The sequence below is a fragment of the Rattus norvegicus genome, chromosome 16 (assembly GCF_036323735.1).
Source record: "Rattus norvegicus strain BN/NHsdMcwi chromosome 16, GRCr8, whole genome shotgun sequence".
NCBI classification, from domain to species: Eukaryota; Metazoa; Chordata; class Mammalia; order Rodentia; family Muridae; genus Rattus; species Rattus norvegicus.
Genome location: NC_086034.1, coordinates 11,482,550 through 11,507,320, shown reverse-complemented (window position 1 = coordinate 11,507,320; position 24,771 = coordinate 11,482,550). Strand labels below are relative to the sequence as shown.

General features: G+C 38.9%; 1 pseudogene; it reads left to right on the top strand.

The window, feature by feature from the left end:
- Nucleotides 1-24,771, top strand: part of Ralgds-ps1 (ral guanine nucleotide dissociation stimulator, pseudogene 1) — a 110,188-nt pseudogene that overhangs the window by 70,260 nt on the left and 15,157 nt on the right.

Sequence of the window (24,771 nt, the reverse complement as noted above, 5' to 3'; positions counted from 1 at the left end):
GATCTGGGATCATTTTGAAATAATATTTATCCATATGACAGATTGTGAGAAGAGCTCATTCATATTATTATGGGTACTGGGGTTTGGGGATCCTGCCAGACTGACCTCTGAATTTGTCTCCATAAATTGGGAAATAAATGACTGTGAGATAAGCCACAAGCAAAACAAAATTGTGTGTGTGTGTGTGTGTGTGTGTGTGTGTGTGTGTAGAATACAATTTATACTGTAAATTACATAGTACCTTAAAGATATTTTAAAATTTTTGTTTTAGTTAGATTTTTGTCTCACATGTATAAAGAATAGAGAGTGACTACTGGAAGATTTAAGAGAAACTTACAATCTTTTGTAAAATAGAAAGATAGTATAAAATGTAAAAAAATACTACAGGACTGTATTGTAATGTTTAAATATGTGAGACCTATATTTATAGGAACCAACCATTTCTCTGTCTGTGTAAAATATTCAACAAACTCAATCATCTTCAGTTTGAATATTGCTGAAGAAATACTGATGAGAGAATTTATATATTTTGTAAACTGGAACTGACTAGAAGCTGTTGGAAGTCAAACCTGGAATGAAAAACATATTTTTGCTCCAGAGAATCTTTCTTTTCAATGTAGCATACTAGTAGACTATATGTTTTCATTTTTTGAGGTGATTTCAATTTATTGAAAATAATTCTTTATAAAATCTCTTTATCCTAGCATGAAAAATGTAACAAAAATATACAAATCTGGTCTAGTCATTATCCCATATTCTCCTGTAGATTATTGGACAAGTTTCTTTCTTGCATTCCAGGCACTGTTTTTTATGGCATTTCATAGCCATCACATAGGACTTAATGCTAAAAAATTGATAAAAGGACAGTGTCAATAGCAAACTGTAGATTTATTGATTCCCATTACAGTACATTAAATTCAGTTATCATTAATCCTTAGTTTAAATCCCTGAGATATTTCCTGTCAGGAAGACTTTGACACCTTCAATATGTGTTTGGTCAGGCAGTTTATAAAACCTCTTGTGTATCCTTGTTGATGTACTCAAACCCATTATACATTTTGAGGAAGAGAACCAAAGAGGTGATAGCACTTCTGTGTCATATGATGATCTGAGGATAAAATGTAAACGTGGCTGATGATGTTAACCTTGATCACTGGGTAAAGTTCATATCTGCTTTTAATCTCTATTAAAGGGATAGTAATTTTTCCTTTCCTGATTCTATTATATGTAACTTATTACCCTCTATCTATATGGAAGGAGCAAGGCATCTGGCAAAGAAATTGAAGACATCATAAAATCACTTTCCTGATGACTGAATGTACCAAGAAAGATGCATAGGTTGGTGTCTAAGTCCTTTAGTACTTCATCTATTATTAACAAATAGGATGCACATCAATTATTACTATGATGTTCTAGAAATAATTGTCCTCATTTTTAATTTTTATTCATCTCATTTAGTCACTGTAATTTTTCTTGAAGCAAAAATTTCTACTTTTGCCCCATTATTTTTCTTATTTGAAAAAAGTTTCCAAACCCTCACTTTAACGCTTTCTTTTTCTTTTTCTTTTCTTTCTTTTTTTTTTTTCGGAGCTGGGGACCGAACCCAGGGCCTTCCAGTTGCTAGGCAAGTGCTCTACCACTGAGCTAAATCCCCAACCCCACGCTTTCTTTTTCTAAAACCTGCCTTGGCCATAGTGTTTCTTTATAGCAATGGAACAGTGACTAAGGAAGAAGTTGGTATTAGAAAGGTATTGATGTGACAGGTCTAACCATATTACTTTTGGTGAAATGTGTACTTTGGAATTTTGGATTAGGAAAACAGTTGAACACTGTAAAGTGGACTTAATGAACAAGGAAGACAGTGGTACTGAGAACAATGTAAATTATGATGACCTAGATCAAGAAATTTAAGAGAAGAATATTAGTAACTGTCGTAGAGACCATGCTGTCATAGTGTGGCACACAATTATGCTGCTTTTGCCTTTGTCCTAAAAATCTGTCTGAGGTTAAACCAAAAAGTTTTAGATTAATGGTTTTGGCAGAGGAGATTTCAAGACTACCTAGTGTGACGGTATTATGTAGTGAGTAGTAATCACTCTTTGTTACAGGATATTTGATTGTTTTATATTGAAAAGTAATTGTTAGCAAAATATAAAAGCTTTAATAGATGCAAGATGCAGTTAAGTATATCCTGAAGATAATTAGTTTGGGTGTGCCTCTAAAAATGTAAGGTGTGGAAAGCATCTACCCATTTTAAGGCAAGTTGCTTAGAAGAGGCTTTGTGGTCTTTGCTATATGACAAGAGGCAATGTCAGCCACATGGCCTTAAGCTATCCCACCATGATGGTTTGGGCCACTATTGACTTGGCTTGGACAATGACATGGTTTTGCCTACCAAGAATATAGGTGGAGAAGTGGAAGGGGAAGCCCTTGGTCCTGGTAAGACTGAACCCCTAGTGAACGTGATTGTTGGGGGGAGGGCAGCAATGGGGGGAGGATGGGGAGGGGAACACCGATAAGGAAGGGGAGGGGGAGGGATTAGGAGGATGTTTGCCCGGAAACCGGGAAAGGGAATAACATTCGAAATGTAAATAAGAAATACTCAAGTTAATGAAAAAAATATAAAAAGAAAAAAAAAGAATATAGGTGGAGAGCTAGAGACTTCTTTTATAGCAACAAGACCTTTGGAATGATAATGTATATTCTGGGCCATTGTATTTTGGAGGTATGTGATCTGCTGTTTTACTTTGATTTTCCATGGGGGGTTACATTTAAGTGATTTCCATGACTCTCAGAAGAGTTCAAACTTTGGTTTTAAAACAGCATTTAGACTGAAAGACTGTGAGGATTTTTAAGGTGGACTGAATACATATTTGTGTTATAATATTGCTACAAGCCTATGGGGCCATGAATTCGGTGATTAGAATGAGAATGGCCCTATAGTCTCATAGATTTGAAAGTTTACCAGGGAGTGGCCTATTTGAGAAGAATGAGGAGGTATGGTTTTGTTGAGTAGATATGGCCTTGGTAGAAAAAATGCATCATGTTTAATGGGCTTTGCAGTTTTCAAAAACCCATGCTAGACCTAGGGACATGATTGCTGCTGTGTTCCTTGCCATAATGATAATGGAATGAATCTCTGAAACTGTAATCATACCCTCAATTAAATGCTTTTTTTATAAGATTTGATTTATGTTTCTTCACAGCAAAAGAACATTAACTAAGAGAGTATTTAAATAATAGACTGAAAGATACTTCATTTCGGGGGAATTACTCAAGGTTATCATTTTTCCTTTGGTCATTCAAGGACTTTTAATTTTGCTCACTAGTGTTGCTTTCTAATTGGTTTCTGAGACTTTCTGACATGGTCTCCTCTTTTTTTTTTTTTTTTTTTTTTTTATTAACGTGAGTATTTCTTATATACATTTCGAGTGTTATTCCCTTTCCTGGTTTCCGGGCAAACATCCCCCTCCCCCCCTCCCCTTCCTTATGAGTGTTCCCCTCCCAACCCTCCCCCCATTGCCGCCCTCCCCCCCATAGTCTAGTTCACTGGGGGTTCAGTCTTAGCAGGACCCAGGGCTTCCCCTTCCACTGGTGCTCTTACTAGGATATTCATTGCTACCTATGGGGTCAGAGTCCAGGGTCAGTCCATGTATAGTCTTTAGGTAGTGGCTTAGTCCCTGGAAGCTCTGGTTGCTTGACATTGTTGTACATATGGGGTCTCGAGCCCCTTCAAGCTCTTCCAGTTCTTTCTCTGATTCCTTCAACGGGGGACCTATTCTCAGTTCAGTGGTTTGCTGCTGGCATTCGCCTCTGTATTTGCTGTATTCTGGCTGTGTCTCTCATGAGCGATCTACATCTGGCTCCTGTCGGTCTGCACTTCTTTGCTTCATCCATCTTGTCTAATTGGGTGGCTGTATATGTATGGGCCACATGTGGGGCAGGCTCTGAATGGGTGTTCCTTCAGTCTCTGTTTTAATCTTTGCCGCTCCCTTCCCTGCCAAGGGTATTCTTTTTCCTCATTTAAAGAAGGAGTGAAGCATTCACATTTTGATCATCCATCTTGAGTTTCGTTTGTTCTAGGGATCTAGAGTAAATCAAGCATTTGGGCTAATAGCCACTTATCAATGAGTGCATACCATGTATGTCTTTCTGTGATTGGGTTAGCTCACTCAGGATGATATTTTCCAGTTCCAACCATTTGCCTACGAATTTCATAAACTCGTTTTTGATAGCTGAGTAATATTCCATTGTGTAGATGTACCACATTTTCTGTATCCATTCCTCTGTTGAAGGGCATCTGGGTTCTTTCCATTTTCTGGCCATTATAAATAAGGCTGCAATGAACATAGTGGAGCACGTGTCTTTTTTATATGTTGAGGCATCTTTTGGGTATATGCCCAAGAGAGGTATAGCTGGATCCTCAGGCAGTTCAATGTCCAATTTTCTGAGGAACCTCCAGACAGATTTCCAGAATGGTTGTACCAGTCTGCAATCCCACCAACAATGGAGGAGTGTTCCTCTTTCTCCACATCCTCGCCAGCATCTGCTGTCACCTGAGTTTTTGATCTTAGTCATTCTCACTGGTGTGAGGTGAAATCTCAGGGTTGTTTTAATTAGCATTTCCCTTATGACTAAAGATGTTGAACATTTCTTTAGGTGTTTCTCAGCCATTCAGCATTCCTCAGCTGTGAATTCTTTGTTTAGCTCTGAACCCCATTTTTTAATAGGGTTATTTGTTTCCCTGCAGTCTAACTTCTTGAGTTCTTTGTATATTTTGGATATAAGGCCTCTATCTGTCGTAGGATTGGTAAAGATCTTTTCCCAATCTGTTGGTTGCCGTTTTGTGTAACCACAGTGTCCTTTGCCTTACAGAAGCTTTGCAGTTTTATGAGATCCCATTTGTCGATTCTTGATCTTAGAGCGTAAGCCATTGGTGTTTTGTTCAGGAAATTTTTTCCAGTGCCCATGTGTTCCAGATGATTCCCTAGTTTTTCTTCTATTAGTTTGAGTGTGTCTGCTTTGATGTGGAGGTCCTTGATCCACTTGGACTTAAGCTTTGTACAGGGTGATAAGCATGGATCGATCTGCATTCTTCTACATGTTGACCTCCAGTTGAACCAGCACCATTTGCTGAAAATGCTATCTTTTTTCCATTGGATGGTTTTGGCTCCTTTGTCAAAAATCAAGTGACCATAGGTGTGTGGGTTCATTTCTGGTTCTTCAATTCTATTCCATTGGTCTATCTGTCTGTCTCTGTACCAATCCCATGCAGTTTTTATCACTATTGCTCTGTAATACTGCTTGAGTTCAGGGATAGTGATTCCCCCTGAAGTCCTTTTATTGTTGAGGATAGCTTTAGCTATCCTGGGTTTTTTGTTATTCCAGATGAATTTGCAAATTGTTCTGTCTAACTCTTTGAAGAATTGGATTGGTATTTTGATGGGGATTGCATTGAATCTGTAGATTGATTTTGGTAAAATGGCCATTTTTACTATATTAATCCTGCCAATCCATGAGCATGGGAGATCTTTCCATCTTCTGAGGTCTTCTTCAATTTCTTTCCTCAGTGTCTTGAAGTTCTTATTGTACAGATCTTTTACTTGCTTGGTTAAAGTCACACCGAGGTACTTTATATTATTTGGGTCTATTATGAAGGGTGTCATTTCCCTAATTTCTTTCTCGGCTTGTTTCTCTTTTGTATAGAGGAAGGCAACTGATTTATTTGAGTTAATTTTATACTCAGCCACTTTGCTGAAGTTGTTTATCAGCTTTAGTAGTTCTCTGGTGGAATTTTTGGATCACTTAAATATACTATCATATCATCTGCAAATAGTGATATTTTGACCTCTTCTTTTCCGATCTGTATCCCCTTGATCTCCTTTTGTTGTCTGATTGCTCTGGCTAGAACTTCAAGAACTATATTGAATAAGTAGGGAGAGAGTGGGCAGCCTTGTCTAGTCCCTGATTTTAGTGGGATTGCTTCAAGTTTCTCTCCATTTAGTTTAATGTTAGCAACTGGTTTGCTGTATATGGCTTTTACTATGTTTAGGTATGGGCCTTGAATTCCTATTCTTTCCAGGACTTTTATCATGAAGGGGTGTTGAATTTTGTCAAATGCTTTCTCAGCATCTAATGAAATGATCATGTGGTTCTGTTCTTTCAGTTTGTTTATATAATGGATCACGTTGATGGTTTTCCTTATATTAAACCATCCCTGCATGCCTGGGATGAAGCGTACTTGATGGTGGATGATTGTTTTGATGTGCTCTTGAATTCGGTTTGCCAGAATTTTGTTGAGTATTTTTGCATCGATATTCATAAGGGAAAATGGTCTGAAGTTCTCTTTCTTTGTTGGGTCTTTGTGTGGTTTAGGTACAAGAGTAATTGTGGCTTCGTAGAAGGTATTCGGTAGTGATCCATCTGTTTCAATTTTGTGGAATAGTTTGGATAATATTGGTATGAGGTCTTCTATGAAGGTTTGATAGAATTCTGAACTAAACCCGTCTGGACCTGGGCTCTTTTTGGTTGGGAGACCTTTAATGACTGCTTCTATTTCCTTAGGAGTTATGGGGTTGTTTATCTGGTTTATCTGTTCCTGATTTAACTTAGGTACCTGGTATCTGTCTAGGAAATTGTCCATTTCCTGAAGATTTTCAAGTTTTGTTAAATATAGGTTTTTATAGTAAGATCTGATGATTTTTTGAATTTCCTCTGAATCTGTAGTTATGTCTCCCTTTTCATTTCTGATTTTGTTAATTTGGACACACTCTGTGTCCTCTCATTAGTCTCTAAGGGTTTATCTATCTTGTTGAATTTTGTTAATTTGGACACACTCTCTGTGTCCTCTCGTTAGTCTAGCTAAGGGTTTATCTATCTTGTTGATTTTCTCAAAGAACCAACTTTTGGTTCTGTTGATTCTTTCTATGGTCCTTTTTGTTTCTACTTGGTTGATTTCAGCTCTGAGTTTGATTATTTCCTGCCTTCTACTCCTCCTGGGTGTATTTGCTTCTTTTTGTTCTAGAGCTTTTAGGTGTGCTGTCAAGCTGCTGACATATGGTCTTTCCTGTTTCTTTCTGCAGGCACTCAGCGCTATGAGTTTTCCTCTTAGCACAGCTTTCATTGTGTCCCATAAGTTTGGGTATGTTGTACCTTCATTTTCATTAAATTCTAAAAAGTTTTTAATTTCTTTCTTTATTTCTTCCTTGACCAGGTTATCATTGAGTTGGGCTTTGTTCAATTTCCCCGTATATGTGGGCATTCTTCCCTTATTGTTATTGAAGATCAGTTTTAGGCCGTGGTGGTCCGATAGCACGCATGGGATTATTTCTATTTTTCTGTACCTGTTGAGGCCCGTTTTTTGACCAATTATATGGTCAATTTTGGAGAAAGTACCATGAGGAGCTGAGAAGAAGATATATCCTTTTGCTTTAGGATAGAATGTTCTATAAATATCTGTTAAGTCCATTTGGCTCATGACATCTCTTAGTCTGTTGACATCACTGTTTAATTTCTGTTTCCATGATCTGTCCATTGATGAGTGTGGGGTGTTGAAATCTCCCACTATTATTGTGTGAGGTGCAATGTGTGTTTTGTGCTTTAGTAAGGTTTCTTTTACGTATGTAGGTGCCCTTGTATTTGGGGCATAGATATTTAGGATTGAGAGTTCATCTTGGTGGATTGTTCCTTTGATGAATATGAAGTGTCCTTCCTTTTTTTTTTTTTTTTGATGACTTTTAGTTGGAAATTGATTTTATTTGATATTAGAATGGCTACTCCAGCTTGCTTCTTCTGACCATTTGCTTGGAAAGTTGTTTTCCAGCCTTTCACTCTGAGGTAGTGTCTGTCTTTGTCTCTGAGGTGTGTTTCCTGTAGGTAGCAGAATGCAGGGTCCTCGTTGCTTATCCAGTTTGTTAATCTATTTCTTTTTATTGGGGAGTTGAGGCCCTTGATGTTGAGAGATATTAAGGAATAGTGATTATTGCTTCCCGTTATATTCATATTTGGATGTGAGGTTATGTTTGTGTGCTTTCACTCTCTTTGTTTTGTTGCCAAGACGATTAGTTTCTTGCTTCTTCTAGGGTATAGCTTGCCTCCTTATGTTGGGCTTTACCATTTATTATCCTTTGTAGTGCTGGATTTGTAGAAAGATATTGTGTAAATTTGGTTTTGTCATGGAATATCTTGGTTTCTCCATCTATGTTAATTGAGAGTTTTGCAGGACACAGTAACCTTGGCTGGCATTTGTGTTCTCTTAGGGTCTGTATGACATCAGTCCAGGATCTTCTGGCCTTCATAGTTTCTGGCGAGAAGTCTGGTGTGATTCTGATAGGTCTGCCTTTATATGTTACTTGACCTTTTTCCCTTACTGCTTTTAATATTCTTTCTTTATTTTGTGCGTTTGGTGTTTTGACTATTATGTGATGGGAGGTGTTTCTTTTCTGGTCCAATCTATTTGGAGTTCTGTAGGCTTCTTGTATGCCTATGGGTATCTCTTTTTTTAGGTTAGGGAAGTTTTCTTCTATGATTTTGTTGAAGATATTTACTGGTCATTTGAGCTGGGAGTTTTCACTCTCTTCTATACCTATTATCCTTAGGTTTGATCTTCTCATTGAGTCCTGGATTTCCTGTATGTTTTGGACCAGTAGCTTTTTCCGCTTTACATTATCTTTGACAGTTGAGTCAATGATTTCTATGGAATCTTCTGCTCCTGAGATTCTCTCTTCCATCTCTTGTATTCTGTTGGTGAAGCTTGTATCTACAGCTCCTTTTCTCTTCTTTTGGTTTTCTATATCCAGGGTTGTTTCCATGTGTTCTTTCTTGATTGCTTCTATTTCTATTTTTAATTCCTTCAACTGTTTGATTGTGTTTTCCTGGAATTCTTTCAGGGATTTTTGCGATTCTTTCAGGGATTTTTACGATTCCTCTCTGTAGGCTTCTACTTCTTTATTAATGTTTTCCTGTGTTTCCCTAAGGGAGTTCTTCACGTCTTTCTTGATGTCCTCCAGCATCATGATCAAATATGATTTTGAAACTAGATCTTGCTTTTCTGGTGTGTTTGGATATTTTATGTTTGTTTTTTGTGGGAGAATTGGGCTCCGATGATGCCATGTAGTCTTGGTTTCTGTTGCTTGGGTTCCTGCGCTTGCCTCTCGCCATCAGATTATCTCTAGTGTTACTTTGTTCTGCTATTTCTGACAGTGGCTAGACTGTCCTATAAGCCTGTGTGTCAGGAGTGCTGTATACCTGTTTTCCTCTCTTTCAGTCAGTTATGGGGACAAAGTGTTCTGCTTTCGGGCGTGTAGTTTTTCCTCTCTACAGGTCTTCATCTGTTCCTGTGGGCCTGTGTCTTGAGTTCACCAGGCAGCTTTCTTGCAGCAGAAAATTTGGTCTTACCTGTGGTCCCGAGGCTCAAGTTCGCTCGCGGGGTGCTGCCCACGGGCTCTTTGTGGCGGCAGCAACCAGGAAGACCTGTGCCGCCCCTTCCGGGAGCTTATGCAGCCTCAGGAGTACCCACCTGACCAGGCGGTGAGGTCTCTTTCCCACGGGGTCTGGGAGCAGAGAGCTGCTGCGGGCCGGGATCCGAGTGTGTGGGACTTCCGGTAAACACAGGACGTGCTCGGTCCTAGAGGAATTCTGCCTCTGTGTGTCCCGATTTCACCAGGCAGCCTTCTTGCAACAGACAAGTTGGTCTTACCTGTGGTCCCGAGGCTCAAGTTTGCTCGCGGGGTGCTGCCCACGGGCTCTCTGCGGCGGCAGCAACCAGGAAGACCTGTGCCGCCCCTTCTGGGAGCTTCAGTGCACCAGGGTTCCAGATGGCCTTTGGTGTTTTCCTCTGGCATCCGAGATGTATGTACAGAGAGCAGTCTCTTCTGGTTTCCCAGGCTTGTCTGCCTCTCTGAAGGTTTAGCTCTCCCTCCCACGGGATTTGGGTGCAGAGAACTGTTTATCCGGTCTGTTTCCTTCAGGTTCCGGCGGTGTCTCAGGCAGGGGTCCTGCCGCTCCTGGGCCCTACCCCACGGGAGCCCAGAGGCCTTATACAGTTTCCTCTTGGGCCAGGGATGTGGGCAGGGGTGGGCAGTGTTGGTGGTCTCTTCTGCTCTGCAGCCTCAGGAGTGCCCACCTGACCAGGCGGTCGGGTCTCTCTCCCACGGTGTCTGGGAGCAGAGAGCTGTAAATATGGTCTCTGTACTTGGGCTCCGGCAGAACACACTAAGACATGGTCTCCTCTTAAAGATCTCTCCTTGCATTATGGTATTAGACATCCTCCATAATTATATGTTTTCTAATCTATCTCTTAAAATTTCAATACTGTGAGAATCCCAGAATGTGTTTAGAAATATAGATCGAGCGATCACACTCTCTCCTTTGGGATACGACATGTCTGTGTTCATGCATCTATGCATACATTTTCAAACATAAGTCTTACTGAGATACTCTACTAAGATGTCATTATAGGTCATTTTATATCATCCCTGGCCTGTTCAAAGTATTTTTGAAAGAAAAAAATCTGGTTTTCTGGTCTAATCATATGTTATTTTGAATATATTTTATATATGTATGGTGTAGTTTCAAGATGAAAACCTGCCTTTCTTTGAGGGACATTTTTGCATATCAGAAACTGTAATTCCTCCTACCCTAGCTAGCTTCATGATTGTCTAGTAAAAAAAATGGTGCTTCCTAAAGATAATGAGTCCAGTTATTTTCTTTCTTACCCTCTGTAGTGAGGTTAAGCTGTATATTTGTGATACAGTGGGATTCATTTATCAAAGTCTATGTTGTATCTTAGGTCTCTGAGACAAACCGATTCACCACTGCACTGTGTGATCAGTTGAATCAGTAGTATGTAAGTTGTCAGCTCTAATCTTAGATTTTCTATCATTTCAAGTGGACCATTCCTTCATATAGATATGTCTCCTGGTCTCCTAATCTGTGAGTTCTGTATTTGTATCCAAAGGAAGATATTTAAAGAATAGTCCTCTCACCAGGCACTGATTGAATTAATATATATACTTTAGGGTGTTGTTTTCAGTTTGTTCCATCAATTCTTTGTTTTTCCAACTAGTTTCTAAGTACTAGAGGTTTTCATTTCCTCTGTGGACTGATCTACATTTACTACCAATGTTTTCAAGATACAGCTCAATTAATCTAATTTTACATTCAAACTCAAGCATATTCCTTCACATTTAGTGTCTAAATTCATACAGCCCTCTATAATTGTTTTTTCACATTTTTACATTTATATATTCTCTGAATTTGAATACTTTGGCAATGTATTTTCCTTGGAAAGTCAAATATCATTTTCTACAAATAAAAGTATGAATCAAACCTTATAGTTAATCTTTCATTTTCAAACATTTTTATTTTTTGCTACATTTGAAGTTCTAGTTGCAATTTATTTTGTATTCTGGAAATTTTTTATTTCTTGTTGAATTGTCTGTTAGGAATATAGTTTGGGTATTGTTTCTGTAACATCAGTTTGATTTCTTAATTTTTTAAACATTTTTAATATCCCCACCTACATAATAAAAAAAGTAAAATTGTTGTTTACCAAGGCATTTTTGTCATTTTAAAAATTAATGACATTTTTCATTGACAATATTTGAATACATGCTTAACCCCATCTCTAATTATTAATCAACTATAAGCTTCTAGAACATTGTCTTCAAGAATGCAATGCAAAAGGATGCTACTCTGTATATACTTGGGCACTGACTTTCCTTAGCACAGTACCTTTGAGATTAATCCATGTTGTTCTCAAGAGTCTTTTTTCTTCTTTTGTTAGATTCTATTATAAAAATTTAGCTTCTTTGAACTCCTTGAAGAACATCTCTTTTGCATACCTGACAATCTGGAAAATTGTCATAAATACTCATGAATTAATTTTTGTACAAATACAAATTTTTAGTTTTTCTGAAGTATACATTCTCAATAAAAAGCATTATTCCTAATGGAAGAAATTGGCTTTAGAGATAAAATATCCTACACCTTTTGGGCATGAAGTATAACAATACATATTTAAATAGGTTTTAGTCTACCTTGGTGTTAAATTTTGTGATTAGATACCTAACAAAATATTTGAAAATTCTTGTTACAGTTGTGATAACAAATAATCTGACGAGAAACATTATCCTAGAACAGAGTGCTCCAGGTTAAACTGTGGGAATATACCATAGGTTTGTGTCTGTTCAACCAATTGCCAAACCATTTTATGAGGCAGTCATCACATTTTACATCCTACCAATATTGTATGAAGATATCGCCAGGTCTTCCTCATTTCTTCTTGATCTTATCATTACCCCATTTTTAAAAATAGTCTTTTAGATGGGTAGTGATGGCTTTTTTACTTTATTTTGAATTTCCATGTTGTCTTGTATCAGTCAACCTGCTTTCATGTTCTGATTTGTCATTCTCATATCTTCATTAATGACATCTATATACTATCTTAACTTCTCAATCATCTAGTTTGAAAATTTGTGTTAGTGTCAATTGTCAACTACACAAAAACTAGAATCACCTTGGAGATGGGCCTCTTGGAATAAGTGTGCTGGGTGATCTTGATTATGTTCATTGTAGTGTGAAAACCTACATGATTACTGGAACAGGCAACCTGAACCATATAAAATGGAACAAGTTGGCTGAGCACCCACTCATGGACATGGCTCTCTTCTCCCTGCTCATATGATGTGACCAGTTGCTTCAAGCTCCTGCTGCCTTGACTTCCCACTTTTGGTTCTACTGAAACTTTAGGTGTGAACTGAAGTTGTTTTTGTCAGAGAAGAAACTAAAACAATGTTAGAATGATGGTATGATACATTCTATTAACCAAAACTCACAGTTTATATAAAGATTCATACAGGTCTATGTATTAGAATAAGTGTACATCATCATATATCCATCTTACAATATCAAACAGAATAACACATGTTCACACATAATCTTTCCTTAGCATAAAATTATGCTGGCCATGGTGATGTTTTCACTGTCTGTGGTTTTCCTTTTTGCAGAGTATCATATGGTTGGAATTTTTCAGTACATTAGTTTAGACTGGCCTCTTTAAATTATAAAAAAATATTTCTTAATGGTTTATATCTTTTTAATGCAGAAAATACCTTACTGTGTCATTGCTCACCAACTAATAGCTTGGTTGCTTCCTTATTTTCAAATTATTAATGAATTTCCTATAACCTTTGGTGCATAAGGTTTTGGGTAGTGTATATTCTCACTTGTTTATGAGATAAGAATAACTTCATATTCAAATTTGATAAGGACTTTGTGAAGAGAAGGAATGTACATGAGGAATATAGGATAAAACTTTCTAAACACTAAAGCCAAATGTAGTGTTATCTAAAAGCAAATGTATGTTTTAACTAAGTTCACTCTTTTACTTCAGGAATCGACATCTGAAAATCAATCATGTAATTTACTACATTAAATGGAAGAAAGGAGAAAAATATCATATGATCATCTCAGTTCCTGTACAAAAACTAGTGAAGGTTGAAACAAAATATTACCAACAAATGATGAAACACTTGTGCATGTTTGTGTGTGTCTGTGTGTGTGTATATTTGTGTGTGGGCGTGTGTGTGTGTGTGTGTGTGTGTGTGCGCTCTCACATGCACATGGTCAAGTGAACATACACAAGCACACACACTCTGCCTACCAACACTTTCTTTAATTTGTATTTTTACATTATTTTTTTCTTTTTTCTTTTTTTTCTTTTTTCTTTTTTTTCTTTTCTTTTTTTTTTTTTTTTTTCCGGAGCTGGGGACCGAACCCAGGGCCTTGCGCTTGTTAGGCAAGCACTCTACCACTGAGCTAAATCCCCAACCCCTTTACATTATTTTAAAAATTATGTGTTTGTATGTGTCTGTCTTTGATACTTGCATATGAATAGTCTCCCTGAGATGTCTCAGGATCCACTGGAGCTAGCATTACTGAAGGTTGTGACCTTCTTTCATCAATGTTATGATAGAAAGTAGGACCCTCCAAACAAACAGGAAACACTGATAACCAACGAGCCATTTTCTATCACCCATCAGTTCATGGTTTCACAAATGATTTTTCAAACTCAAATATAAAGGAGGTTTAGATTCCATGATCAATTGAGATGACTTTGGAAATCATGATTTCCAAGTTGTGACAGAAAGGAGACTCTTCTGCCAGAACAAAGCAGGTGGTGCAGAGATATCTATAATCTTTGGGGTGGAATGCAACCTGTCTTAGTCAGGGTTCTCTGGAGTAACAGAAATTTTGAAATGTCTGTCTATGTTGAGGGAATTTATTATGATGACTTACAATGTGTAATACAACTAACCCAAAAGTGATGGTCAGCTGTGAATGGGATGTCCAAGATCTGGTAGTTACTCAGTCCCATGAGGCTAGTTGTTTCAGCTGGTCTTCTGTAGAAGTAGGTTCCAACAGATATGCTGGCAAGTAAATGCAAGCAGGAGAAGAAGAGCAAATCTTCCTTCTTCCAATGTCCTCATGTAGGTCTCCAGCAGAAGGCATGGCCCAGATTAAAGGTGTGTATCACCATGCCTAGATCTGAAACTTTCTTTGTCCCAGTCTGACTTTGAACTCATAGATCTCTTTGTCTCAGTCTCCTGGGACTAAAGACATGTACTACCTTCCTTCGGCCAAAGTTTTTCATGGCCACTATGCCTCAAGATGCCAACATACATGTCAGAAACTTGTGTTTTCCAGCCTTAAGATCTGGATCACAAGTGAACCCTCCAATTCTGGATCATAGTTCATTCCAGATATAGTCAAATTGATAACCAGGAATAGCCACTACAGTACCCAAAAGATGAAAAAGGATCTTTTGGATGAAAAGATTCAGTTATACCTGTGACTAATGGTGATTTGTCTATGCAGGCAGCCCTGGAAGTCTCAGAATTCTTCACACTAATGATTTTCCAAAGAAAGAGCATAGTGTTCTATACTGCCTGGCTGTGGTCAAAAGGTAGAATTTCTAAGGCCAGGGAGCTGGGCAAATAGCCCAGATATCTTTCCTAGAAACAGTTTAGTAATGGGAGCTGATAAGCACAGACAAAAGTTATCTGTGTGACCAGATACCTGTAAGTCAAAGATCGTTGTTCTATACCTGGTTCACTGCTTCCTATATACTAAATGGAGACTTGAGGAGCCATACTCCACATTGAACAAGACTTAGACAGTCCTGGTTGATGCTTGCATTTTTTGTGACATGTGCTAAATATTGGAAAAAATTCAAAGTATAGACTTTTTGCAGACTTAAGTTTATGAGTCATGATTATCCTGAGTCCAAATACCTACGTATGACAAGGGCATGAGTTTCAGAGGAACCTCAAATCAGTAGGAAACTAAAATTTTTATTGGGGGTACAATCTGAATAGTGAGAGTCAGGAAGCAGTCTAGACTATCATCTCTGCCATGGAAGGTGGATTCTCTACCTGGCAGCAGCATAGACTCTGAATGTAGATCAGTATGTTCTCAACCCTGGAAACAATAGTGATTTGTGTCTTCTAGCAGTTAATATGAGTTTATTAGATTAAAAAAATACTGATAATCCACTCATTTACTGAGCCCCCACAGATTACTCACTGGGACTCTGGAGCTGTACCCCCATCATTGGCTCTCAACTCAATCCCTGAATGAAGTCTCTAACTGATTCTGGATTTAGTAGGTTGTAGCTTTCTTAGGGTATACCAAGTTGTTAAAAGTAGACTCAGGAAGATGATATTCATGGGAAGGTGTTAGTGCACACATTTAGAACCCTATCCCAACTTGGTTTCTAAAGAACAGAAGAATTTGGACAGTACTAACTATTGTTCATATCTTGTCAACAAAAATGGGCTCCTGGACCCAAAAAGTGATAACAGGAATGCATATCAGGGCCTTCAAATATAGCTTGGCTCTTCTTTTCATGTCATTAATTATCAAAATACAGAAGTCAGTATTTACTGTCCTAAAATTGGAACAGCCCATATGCTGAATTTTAAACATAGAATAAAGTTTGCATATCGGGCTCCCTCTTTTTTCCAAATCTATCCCCTCTGGGCTGACTTTTTTTTGTTTGCTCTGAACTTGGAAATAGAATGTTTGTGGTTATGAGGTTCCTCTTTTCTGGGAACAGTGTAATATACACTCCTATTTTGGACAGAGACCTTCTGTTTTGAACATTTTGGAAAGAGAAAGGCCTGCGGCCCTTTGTCAATACAATATATGTCAGTGTGAAGCAAATTTTCATTCTTTAAAGGGGAAGTATGCTTGTTTCTAACTTTTTAGGGTGCTAGAGGGAAGGTTGTACAGTTGTTAGGATTTTGGGGGAATCGGAGCTGTGCATGAATAAGTAAGCAGCATCGAAGAGTGTCAGGTAAAGATTTATTTCTTGAGGATATTAATGTGAAGGAGGGGTCAGAATTGTGGGAAGGAAACTTAGCAGTGTACACACTGGAGAAGGCTGAGGTACTCCCATATCAGGAACAGGTGTACACACAGGAGAAGTCAGGCTGATGTTTTTTCATGTCAGGAACATGGTGTATACACATGGGAAGACAGGCTGAGATGCTCCCATGTTAAGGATACATATACATACAAAAGAAGGCAGGCCAAGATATCCCCATGTCTGGGAGAGAGGTGTACACACAAAAGGAAGTCCCATGTTAGGGACAGGTTACACAGGAGAAAGCAGATTGAGATGCTCCCATATCAGAGACATGTGTTCACACAGCATAAGGCAGACTAGAGTGCTCCCATGTCAGTGACAGAGGGGATGTTAAAAAGGAACAGTGGCCTTTCCTCACCAAAAATGTTAGCATTTCCTCCCAAGGACCACATGATCCAATGCAGAGTTCAGCATCCAGGGATGAGGAAGAGCAATGCTTGCAATTCCTTGAATTTCTATATTTGTTTCTCTGGTTATCTATGAGAAGTGTGTGCACTAAAGAATCCCAGGATTTTGAACTCAGGGAAATTACTAGCTGTGGAGACTATGTATACCACAGGGTGCGTGTGTGCATGTGTGCATGAATGTGTGTGTGTGTATGTGTGTGTGTGTGTGTGTGTGTGTGTGTGTGTGTGTGTGTGTGTGTGTGTACACCAGTTCTTTAGTCATCATCATTCTATTATACAGCAGAGAACATTCTAGGAAGATCAAATAGGTAAACATGTGGTATGTAACCAGGGACTATTAAGTGAAAAATGGGTATTATTATTATAGCTGCTACTATTACATAGGGACTTTTAAAATATGAAAATAAGACATTTTCTATAAAATGAACACCTGAGCATCTTCCGCATTGTCATTTTATCAGTTTTTATAAAATATATTTTTCTTTCATCCATTGTTATTATTAATCAAGTCACCACCACTCAAGAAGTGACTGAATTGATGCTGAGCTGAGACACGAAGTCAGACTCAGAGGTATCCTCAAGAAAAGCAGTTATTTGATTGAGAGTTGCGTTTCTTCTGCAACATCTTTGACAAGCCCACATCTCCTGTTCTTTCATTTCTGGGAAGCTGTTTTTCTCAGAGGGCATTCATTTTCTCTAAGAGCTAAGTTCAGTATGTTCTCTTCCGTATAGGAAAAAACCCAGGACTGTGACTGACCATCATTCCAGTTCTCTGTTCCATGAAGCTGAGTTTGATCCTTCTTCTTATCCTGGTGCATTCATTGCTTCCTGACAACACTATTGTCTAAGTCTTTCCTGAATTAGGGTCTTTCAAGATAACCTTTTCCATCCTGTGAACTGATGCTCTGAACAGGAGCACTGTGTACAAAACAAAAGTATGTAGTGGAGATGGGATCAGACAGGACACTTTAAAACACGCTTCTGATTTATAGAATAGGGACAAGTGCCTCCCTCACAGGCAGTTTGGGAAAGATATAGCAAGCGTGTGTGTGTGTGTGTGTGTGTGTGTGTGTGTGTGTGTGTGTGTTTACCTTCTTTTCTTCTGAATCCACCATGTGTTGTAAGAAGAAGTATGCATTGAGTTAAAACATGGGCAAATGACTTGTGAAAATCCAAGAGTTATATTTTTCTATGGCTAAGCATAGAGCCCAATAGAGAGAGATAGAGAGCTCCTTTGCATTGCATTACTATGTAGTTTTTAAAAAGCTGTTGCAAAACTACAACCCTAACCCTAAACCCTAAACCCTAAACCCTAACCCTAACCCTAACCCTAACCCTAACCCTAACCCTAACCCTAACCCTAACCCTAACCCTAACCCTAACCTTTAAGCCATAATAATTAGAGGTTATAACTCTTATCCCATTATAGTAGTTTTGATCTTTCAAAATTGTGAATTTAAACAAAAAGCATGTGACTTATTGTTTATAAAAATAAGGGGGAAAAGTATAGTAAAACAGCAATTTAAGTGACAATCACTCTAAGTAATCTCCATTTCTCTACCCCTGATTACAAAATAAATGCAAGATCTAAAATTGTAGCTTCTCACCATTGTTTGGTAATATCTTTCACCTTTCTTAAAGTCATCAAAATATAAGCCTGTAACAAATGATCTATTCATTTTAATTTTATAAGAAAATTGAGTTAAAGTTCTATCAAGCTCTAAGCATATGGCTGACTCAACTTGGTGTTTTTACTACTAATAATAACAATAAATACATAAATATAATAATAATATGATTCCAGTGTTTTATAAGAGTAATGTATCTGAATTTATGAACCCAGATCTCGAACTCCAGAGGCAGAGGCAGGTAGGTCTCTGAGTTCAAGGTCAGCCTGGTCTGCAAAGCAAGTTCTAGGACACCCAACCCAGGGTTATACAGAGAAACCCTTCCTTGAAATAAAACAACAAAAGAAAAGGAGGAAGAGGAGGATGAAAGAAAGGAAAAGGACCACTGATTTGGTCAAGGATAGACTAAGATGGACGGAGTGAGTAGGGAGGAACCTGTGAAGGAGTTTTAAAATGGTGGACAAAATGCACCTTTGCAGGATAGCAAGCTCATACCACTCCTGTTGTTCAGGAGGGTGAAATATTAAATACTACTCTCTTTGAGGCAGAAGTATTTGTGTAAAGGGTGCAAAGACTATGAGAGCCACAGATTTAGTTGTGTCAGATTTCTAATGTCTAGTGACTGAGACTCACGCCAGGAGTTCCAAGTTGTTAGGAGTGAATTTGGGAGCTTGATACCATTACAGGAAAAAGGGAAAGGTAGAAATTCTCAATTAAACAGCAGTAAGTGAAGATATTCCGTGAGCAGCATACTGATGGGAGCCACTAGGGCTGCTTCAAGGTTGGACCAGGGTCTCTGTCCTCTCTTTGCCACCTCTGCTCATTTATTGACTATGGAGTCAGATGAGCAAGTGTCCACGGCACTAAGACTCAGTAGTGAATCATGGATATGATGACTTTTGAACCTGCTAAAAGGCAGAATGTTCCAGGCAGAACAGGAATGTTCCGAGGACAGGAGACTAAAGCCACATGTAATAAGAGCTTGCTTAATGATAGTGCAAAGTCTTGGCACCTCACTCTGAATCTTCAGCTCCTCTCCAGAATCAAGGACTTTCTCCTGTTTAGATAAGATGCTCACAGTGGGGTGCAAAGACTAATGATTTAGTGTCAGGAGAAGGTGGTATTTTTGATGATGAAGAGTTTCACGTAACTGTTAAGTATTATTATAATTAGGGAGCTAAGCAGATACATTTATCTTGCATCTACTAATTAAGCAGAGAAGTAAATTAAATTTCCCCTATCCATGTTCATTTTGCCTGTTGGTTATTTTTATATCCAGTACAAGGAGAAAGCCTTATCTCTTTCAGTATGGATTATATATGCTTTGCAACTCTGTCCAACCAATTTAGATAAAACCAGATCCACCCCAGAGAAATTTTACTTCGGGTGGGTGGGATGGGAGGAGGCTTCCTTGTCTAAGTGAGTTATAAATAGCTGGCAAAAAAATTTAGAAAGTCCCAGCTGCTGTTAGGGGAAAATGTTACTGTATAATTAGTGTGAGTCACTGTCCTCTTAGTTGAGAGTGGGTGAGCCAGAGAAGGAGGAGGCACATGGGAGAGTTAGGTCAGAGGGAGAAGCCCTGAGCTGGCAAACAGGTGGGTCTGGGTACCAAGGATTCTCTAAGTTTCCCCAAGGCTGGAATTTCAAAACTGAACTGTTTTCTCCAAGTACTTTCTTGTATAGCACCTAGGTTGGTGCTTGGTTCCTGGTGGTATTTTTATTGAAAAACTCCATTATCTTTTTAGCCAGCATCAGATTTCCCAATAAGGGAAAGCCATCTTGGTGTGTGTGTGTGGAGAGGGGTGAAGTCTGTTCCAATCTGGGATGTTACTGGAGTGCAATATCAGTTTTGGACTTATGGGATGTCATTTCTCTCTGTTCCAACCTTGCTATGTATGGCCATGTTACTCTTTCACATACACATGCAGACATTCATGAAAATAGTTCGCAGCTCCTGGCACCAGTCAGGGATTTGGCGGACTGCCTTAAGGCTCCTGGCTAGACACACCACCCCTGCTCTACCACTGCTTTGCCGAAGTCCTGAACCTTTCCAAAACTGGATTCAGACAAAGGGCATGGTGGGTGAGATGCATACTGCATGGAATTGAAGCAAGTCTCAGCCTCAGGTGTGACGTTTACTAAAGACCCAGGGATTAAAGGTCTTCTTAAACTATGTGCCCTTGGGTACCTGGCTTGCCTCATCCTGGTTTAGGTCATTCTTGATACCCATTTATTAGTAATTAACAGAGAGAGTATCATGTGCTAAATAACAATCTTTCAGAGGCGATCAGGTACTAGCCCTTGTACCTGTTAATATGTTACCTTATTCGAACAAAAAGTTTTGTAGAACAAAAGTTCATCCAAAAATGGATGAAAAGGTTTGTTTACGTCTATGAAAGCCAGCAGTGACACCCAGGTATTGTTCCTTCTGTGATGAGACAGGGACTTTCTCTGCATGGAGCTCATTGAGTAGGTCAATCTATCTGACTAGGGAGCCCAAAGGATCCTTCTGTCTTTGCTTTCCAGCTTTTGGATTACAAACTTGTGCTGCTTTATATGTATGTTCTGGGGATCCAATTCAGGTTTTTATGTTTGTATTGCAAGCACTTTAGCAGTCCAATTACAGATGATTTATAAGAGAAAGACTAAGGGGTATTTAGCTGCTTAGGGAGGAGTCTGGGGCTGTGTCATGACCATAGTACTGAGAAAGGATTTGAAGCATAAGCTGCCGGCTTGGAAGATGAGGAGAGACACTGAAATAAGGAAGACTAAGATAGACCTACAACTCCCTCTGAGCTATTGCTGCTGACACCTTAGCTCCCTGAAGCCATTCTCGGAATCTGCACTGTTAAATGAATACATGTAAAATAAGAACCTGTGATATCAGCTTCATGATAGCAAGTTTCTGGTGCTTGATTACAGCAGGAAATTAATATAGAAACTCAGATTTCTCCCTTTGTCTTCTCTCAAACCACTGTTGGAGTTGGTATTAAGGTTCACAAATGGGATGAAAGGGCATGGGCCCCTCAGCCCCAGTACAGTTTTAGCTTACTGCCTTACTTTTATTTCCAAACCATTAGCCTTTTGCCAGACATTTGGTTTCTGTTGCTCCCAAGTTCAGGGCTGACACAGGTGATTGGGTTGGCTTACTCAAGAAAGGAATGCTGGTAAATACCACAAAGTGCTTTAACTTTACAGTGGCAGGAAATCAGACATTTTCTACACTAAGATATTTATCTAATAGAAATCATGCCCTTTCCCAATAGAGATTAGTGAACAAAGTGCAAGAGGGTTAATTTATTTGTTCAATACTCATAACAGAAATTCTTTTTTCCTCCTAACCTCCATTTTCTCCATAACATAGAGAATTTAGAGCCCTCTGTTGGAACCTGCAAAATCTGAAATTTAATGCCACTTATAATAAGTCCTGGACCAGGGGAAATGGAGCCCTGAGACCCTCTTGCAATGTGGCCTTCTTTCCTTATAGACAGGGGTTTCAAAGTTTAAACCCTTTCTGGGCTTGGGGAGTCCTAAGCGTTGAAGTGGCTATGGGTTCACACCGTGCCAGTCACAGCTGGTCTCCTATAATTCCTCTAATATCTCCCTGACCTTTGGCACATGCCATCTCATTTTGCAAGGCTCATATAGACACATTTGCTCCACACATGCCTTCAGCATCTATTCAGACAACACAAAACCCCAAGTGCCCATCTGGCACGGCTTCTTCTGAGACCCTTTTGGAAGAATGTGGGTGGCTTCAGGGTGCTCACAGCTCCCAGACTGCCTGATTTCTTCCTTTCAACATCACCAATTTACCAATTCTTTGTTTTATCCTTCAAGGGATTGAGCTTAGTGTCTTGTCTGTAAAGGTCACTCAATAAATATTTGTTCAATGAGCGAATGAATTAATACATAAATATAATAAAAAAGAACATTATTATTTCTAGAAGATTAATTCTGGTGTCTCTGAGGAGCACCATCTAAGGCTTGCCCCTGGGGTGAGATACAGCAGAGGAGGATGCTTCAGAGGATAAATTCCAGCCTGACCCTTTGGAAATGAGGTGAAGGAGTGCTGCAGCGATTTTTCCTCCTTGGTTTTTATATTTCATTTCAGTAACCACATCCCATCTCACCCACAGTGGAGCTGTATGTCTTGCCAAGCACATCGACATAGAGCTAGTGCACCTGGGAGATTATGCGGGGAATTGAAGATGAACATCAATTTACTTGGGCCTGAAATAAAAGTTTCATGGTAAGAAAAATCAGTAATGTGAGTCTTCCTTCGAACTCAGAGGTAGACAAATGGGCAGTCTAAGTAGTGCCACTTAAAAAACATTCAACAGCATCCAGGATGTAAGAGGAAGACGAATTTTGGCTGGTACCTGATGCAGGAGGGGGATGGGAGAGGAAGCCTGAAGAAGGGAGTGCAATCAAGACAGCACAATCTTTGTCCATCCTTCTACTTCATTTCTCTCCCTGTCACTCTGAGGTTGGCCCAAGGAGTACATGACTCAAGAAACTCATATTGTCCCTTCAGCCTTTTATCTTAATGATTATATGTCTTACACGAAAAATGCTGCCATTTTTAAAGCCACTGAAGACCCAGAAGGTGTGAGTCGAAGAGAAAATGGCAGGCTGACTGAGGAAAAGGTTTTAATCTGGTTGTAGAAAAGCAAGCTCACAAAGTATGTTCAGCTAGAGGATAAGTCAATTGCATTAGGACAAGAGTGTTTTGTGTCTCTTCACTAGTGAAATGCAGAGAAAGTGGGTAAGTCAGATAGAGTAGGAAAAGCCCCATCTCTGGGATCAGAAGGTCCTAGGGTCCTGTCTCAACCTTGTCTCCTGCTAAGTGACAGGGATGTGAGAGGGCCAAGCACCGTATCTAACTTAAAAATCCCTCGCTCCCCTGATCACTTGTCCACCAATTGAGAGACAGAAATACTATTAATATCATTGTATAATATGTTCATGCTTTATTATATGTTTTATTATTTTAGTGTCATGACATCACCCTCCCTGTCAATTTTCTGGGTTAATTGTAAATTTCTCTCAGTTAAATGATAAAGCTGCTGCAAATGTTTTCTACATTCTCTGATACTGTTCTTCAAGTTTAAATTATAATTTATTCCCTCTCCCTTGGGCCATTAAGGGAAAATATTGAGTCATGCCAGCAGGTCAATGTCACTAGCTCAAATAATTTTTGAACTCTTCTATAAGAAAATAAAAGTCTTGGGGCTGTAGAGATGGCACAGCAGGTAACAGCACTGGCTGCTCTTCCAGAAGACTGGGTTTAGTTCCCAGCATTGCCCTGAGAGCAAACAAATGTCTTAGCTCTAGTTTCAAGGAATCCAAAACCCTCTTCTGGACTCTGGGTACCAAGAATACACATGATACATAGACATACATAAAAACTTTTTAAGTGTAAAAAGATGATTTTGGTATATGCATGTGTGTACACATATGTCCAATGTGAGCATATAAGCACACACACCTGCACTGTGAGTCAGATGCACAGGCCTGATAAGTGGCTTCTTAGGTGCTGTCAGCCTTTAAGCAGTAATCATGTACCCATTATCTTCTGCTTCTCTGAAAACGCTTGAGAATTGGAAAGTAGTTATATATAAAAAGCTGTCACTTCTGACACTGATGTGGTTTGTCAGTGATCCTCTGTTGCAAGAAACAGATATGCACTCAGAAGCTTCAGGAAGCTGTGAGCCATCTGCAAGGAAAGGGTCAGCTTGTAGAGTGCAGACAGGTCTCCATGTGAATATAAACACTGGGGCTAGCTTTATCTGTCATCCTGATCTCCCTGTTTAAAGGAGGATGCGACACTTTGTGCCTGAGCACTGGCGCCTACTTCAAAATCTAGTCTCTTATTCCAAAATTTCTGTGGTTTAGTCCCCATATCTTTGGCTTACGTGAGTTGTAGTTCCGCCAGCTAGCGGTGGGATGACCTGCTTATGTGTGCACATATGCTGCACAGCAGAAGTCCAATGCATTTTTATCTTTACACATTAAAATAAAATGTAAAAGAGGAATTTTCTCAGGCAATTAAGGATGCATCTTCTATAGTCATAGGCAAGGTCAAAGCAAGGAGGACTCTCATTATATATGTGGACTCATAGCTGTTTTGCATTTTGAGTATAAAAGGTAAAAGAATGAGTTCCAACCTTTTAAAAATATTGGAAGTTTCAAAAAAGAACTTCAAGTATTGTTCTGAATCTTTGATCCATAAATCCAACTAGCAGAATGTGCAGTAAGATCATACTGAATTCAGAAACAAGAGTCACAAACATTTTAAACAAAA